Source organism: Corvus brachyrhynchos, unplaced genomic scaffold, assembly GCF_000691975.1.
Source record: "Corvus brachyrhynchos isolate BGI_N302 unplaced genomic scaffold, ASM69197v1 scaffold105, whole genome shotgun sequence".
NCBI classification, from domain to species: Eukaryota; Metazoa; Chordata; class Aves; order Passeriformes; family Corvidae; genus Corvus; species Corvus brachyrhynchos.
Window position 1 is genome coordinate 3,455,642 of NW_008238452.1, and position 4,891 is coordinate 3,460,532.

A 4,891-nucleotide genomic window follows, 5' to 3' on the forward strand; every position below is an offset into this window, starting at 1 on the left:
CGCGCTACCGAGCGGCAGCAGCCCAGCAGGAACCCTCTGCTCAGGCATTCACCAGAGCACAAATTAAAGACAGGGAGCAAACATGTGGTTTGATACAAACAGCAAACCAGCTCCAACTGGGAGACAGCTGATATGATCCCAGTCCAAAGCAAGACAAAGCGATATGCAGAGCGAACCATCTCCAAAACAAGAACGTTATCTGTTCCTCAGATGCCCCTGCCTGTGTAACAGCTACTACTTTTGTTTATCCTCCAGGTATACACCTTTAGTTCATCTTTTCCCTTCAACCACTAAGCCATACCTGTTTCCAGTTTGTCACATCAACAGTGGGAAACTTCTCCATGTAATTCAATGCATCTTCTGGAACTGCTCTCTTTGCTGGCTACCCACAGAAACTAACACCTTCAGCCAGCACTACAGATCAGTCTCTTTGCTATTACAGCAAAACAGTTTATCCTACAGTGTGCCAGTGTGCAGGAAAATAGCAAATTCATCTTTCCTTACAAAATGAAACCTGGGGAAAGAATTGCCTTGAATCAATAGAAACCACTGTCATCTCCTGCTGGAATGACATTCCCCGCTTCTGCATGTTTCACAGCAAACCAGTCATTTCCACTAAGGATGGTGATTCAAAACAGATACGAGTATAACTTCAGTAACTACAAATAGGCAGCACTTGAAGTGCTTCAAGAGAGCAAAAATTTCCAGAGTTGATGAGAAAGCATATCGAGCCTCAAAAACATCTAAGGAAGGCCAGGCTTGGCTTTCCAAACCTGCACAGAGCTGGATGCCACAAAATATTCTCATCTTTTTAATCAGACTAACAGCAGTGCTCTGACCACTGCACATCACCATCCTGCCACTGGCAGAGTTTGATGTTTGATTAATACAGCCAATTCACAGGGAATCACGGAGAAAGAAGACTTGAGGAGACTTGTTCCGTTGCAATGAGACCGTGCAAACACAACTGTGAGGAACAGTGTGCTCCTTGGCCCATGCAGACAATACCAGGGCACGTTTTTATGTAGTTTTATTCAGATAGAATTAAAATATCTCAAGAAACCGAGTTTCAACCACTTCTCTTGGCAGAAACATCTGCAGGCAGGTACTCTGCAGCTGCAGAACCAGTATCTCTGTGCTTTTTTTTCCCACCTGATATTTCAAACAGTTAAATTGGTCAGTTGGCACAAATCACTGCAGTGCTCATTGGGAGCCAAGCTTTGCCCAGGCCTCCATCTATGAAAGTCTAAACCTGTCAGAAACACGGCTCGTTTTCAATGCAGTAAAAGCAGTGCAAACCCAAGCAACCATACTGATACAATTCCAGGTTTTGGCATCACAGAAATTCAGCTCCAAATTACGTGTGTTTAAACCCACCGAGGCACCAACAGGGAATCAGGCTCTCAATCCCCCCTGCTTTGTCAATATGGCCTCAGAAAGGCAATTTATTCTTCACAATCTGCCCCTACCTTCAGGACACTCAACCACACATTTTAAAGCCATAAACTTCCTTTGCAAAGGGGGTGTCAGACTCAAGGTCTTGTCCTCTCCCCATGTCTAGTCTGAGCAGTCTTACCACAATGGCACAGAGGATGTCCCAGTTTTTTGGCGGTTTTCCTGCAATTTTAGCAAGGAGCAGGGATGATCTAGTCCTTTGCTATTTGCTGGGTCTCACAGTGAGGTTTTAATGCAAAGATACTGGATGTTGCCCACTCCATGAAGCTTTTTCTCCCCCATTTCTAATAAAATGATTTTTAGTAAAGTTAAAATTAAGTGAAGGGGGAAAAAAAAAATCTATCATCAGCTAATAAACAACATAACACACCCTCTTCAGTGTATGTTTACATAAGAGAGTCCTCCATGCTCCTGTCGTATTAGGGTTGTACATAATGTCTTGAGAGATGAATATTTAATTTCATTTATCTGGAAAAATTGTTGGGTTTTTTTTTTTGGGGGGGGGAGGGGGAGGTGGGAGTTTAATAAAAGAACCCCTTTAGAAAAAGATAACAATTACATGTAATGGAACCTGGAACCAGACTCTTTTGGCAATTAATCACCCAGGAGCCGTTGCAATCCTGCAGGCTGTTTCTGACAGATTTTGAGAGCTTTACAGGAATCACTGGGATAAGATGTGCCTGGGCTGGCTTCTGACAGAGACTGATCATGTACAAAGTATATTGTTGGTTTTGAGTTTTGTAATTTTTTTTAGCTTGTATATTCATACACACACACAAATATATATATATATACACACTCTCATACACACAGATGTGTGCACCCATATCCACATTTCCGTAAGAGTCTTTCCATAGATACATGGAACAACTGCAGAACTCATTTGTTGGCCCAGAGGAAAAAAAAGAAAGAAAAAAAAGAAAAAAAGCCTTTTCTTCCTCTCAGCAAAGTAGAGCTATCCATCACTTAACAGAGATACTTCCTGTTTTCAAGCAGTTGGGAAGGCATGACTTCCAACCCAAATACTTGGCTTGGCAAACCATTCCTGTGTTGACAGATGCTTTTATAACCACTTCATTCCACCTGAAGTTTCAGTATAAAAGGAGGTGGTTTTCGTTGTTGGGTTTTTTACCTTTTTTTTTTCTTTTCTGAGGGAGGAGAAAGGGAAAGCAGAAAGGAGAGGAAAGAGAAGGAAAAGGAAGGAAAATACCGCAATTATAACAGCTGGATGACAAAGGTTAGCATAGCTCTGACAGATGTTACCATGTAACCTCAAAATGACATGTTAGAGAAAAAACAAACCACCAAACCTGTTCCTTGTAGGAAAGAGAATTTTGAACTCCTGCCAAAATAGCACAGTTCGCCTCAGAAGCTTTCTAACACTGCAACAATAATCTACCACATAATACATTCTTTTCCATACATAAGCTTTACCTTTATATTACCAGTGCTCTGATTAAATTACCAGCATGCAATGAGATGTTTTTTCTGAGACACAACTTAGCTTCAAATGACAAAAACTGACAGCAGGTCAGCTCCATCTGGACCTGCCTTGTAATAGCTTTTCATCTCCTACTTTCTGTTTTCCTACGATTCATCCACAGGACATGCTCTGAACACTTCTCAAGACCGAATACTTCAGTGTGTGACAAGAAGTTAAAACGTGCTGCAGACAAGATGCACGATCCATTTTACATAACCTTTTGTAATACCAGTTTCTCTATTCCTTGCACCTGGTTACTTCAGTGACTACCCTACCACAAAAATCTTCATGACTTTTCCTGGCCTGTGACCAAACTTTAGGACCTGTCTGTAACAAACTACAAATAAACAAAGTGTAAAAGAAATGTTCCTGGAACAAACCAGGTATGTGAAAGCAGCTGCTTCTAAAGAAAGAAATCAGAAGAGAGGTAGGCAACATCAAGGAAACAATTCAGAAACACTTTCAAAAGGAAATCAATGACTTTCCGTCATTACTGCCAACGCTGCGGCTGAAAAAAAATAAATTTCTGGTTTTCATTATTTGAGAGATCTTATTTTACTACTGTGGTTCTGGATGACCATTTTAAGCAATAAAGTAGATATTGATCACAATAACTGTAAGCTAAAGGAAAATCATTCAACTCAGAGAGAGAATAAAGCCACAATACACTAAATACCACTCATTTGTACTTGAAATTGGAAACCAAGGTGATTTTGCCTTTTAAAAGCCCATCTTGAGGCTTATATTCCAGGGAGCGAAAAAAACAAATCCCGGTTTAACCCCCCCTCTTTGGGAGACACAGCCCTCCTCTGCCCACTCACAGCTAACATATATTGGGTACAATGCAGGTGCCAAGCCCATTTGAGACCGACTAAGGCAAACTTGGATCTCTCCCCAAGGCTGCCAGGTGTTCCCAAGGGTACCTTCTCTCTGCCAAGGGCATAGCTGGTGGCCAGGCAGGAGCCTGCTGAGCAGAACAAACAGCACAGGATGCCTCTGTTCATCGAATGCCAACCATGCTTTTGATACAGAACAACCAGAAAATACACTATGAGTTTTAACTCACTACACAGTAGTGGAAGAATCACAGACTGGGTTGGAAACGACCTTAAAGATCATCTCCTTCCAACTCCTTTGCTATGGGTACATGCCTGAACACCAATGATGCCCCTTCCTCCTTTCAAAAGGTGCACTCTTAACCTGTGTTTAAATTATAAATTGAGGAGGAAAAGAGAAGCAGGTGGGTAAGAAGCCTCTAACCAGCACCCACAAAGTGATGCTCACATAGCAAAGCACTATCTGACATAGAACATCTAGAAGTAGACATGCAACGTGAGTCTTTAAGCAGTTAAGGAACTTTCTTGGGTCCAGATGAGCAAAAAGACTTTGGGAACAGCCAGATGTGGTCACCAAGGCTGCAGCTGGTGCCACAGAGCAGGTGACACGGTTCCACAGACTGAGAAAGTCCGGGTAACACTGAAGAACTGCACACTTGACTCCAGAATCCCAGACAGATGCATGCCAGGATATTAATGGAGTCAAGACACAGCTAATTAAGAACAGCGGTGCACTGGCTGGGTCAGAAGCCAAGACACTCTGCCTGGAGAAAAGGCCCCACAGACATGCCTCCTCTTATTATTGCAAGCAGACAATCACTGACTTCCTCCACCCGGATGCAGGAAGACAACCTGGTGGTTTTCTCCCTCATACCGGCAGAAACCACTTTGTGTGTTGATCTTAGAGACTTGTGGGTGGTACAGAGTTTACATAAATTACAGAGCTCACTGCAGCTGCCAGTTGCAAGCGACAGAGAGAGCTGGAACTCTGGGGTTAAAATACATCCTTTCTGCTCACTGGGACTAGAGCGGTGCTGATAAAAGTCCTGAATCATTCTGCCAAGCATTTATAGACCCTCACAGATGTAAAATATTAGATGAAAACCTTTGGTGCCAC

General features: G+C 42.5%; 1 protein-coding gene across 1 annotated transcript in view; it reads right to left on the reverse strand.

Annotated features, from left to right (window-relative positions):
• Positions 1 to 4,891, reverse strand: part of SPATA5 (spermatogenesis associated 5) — a 170,397-nt gene that overhangs the window by 46,155 nt on the left and 119,351 nt on the right. The gene's annotated exons all lie outside the window — the stretch shown is intronic.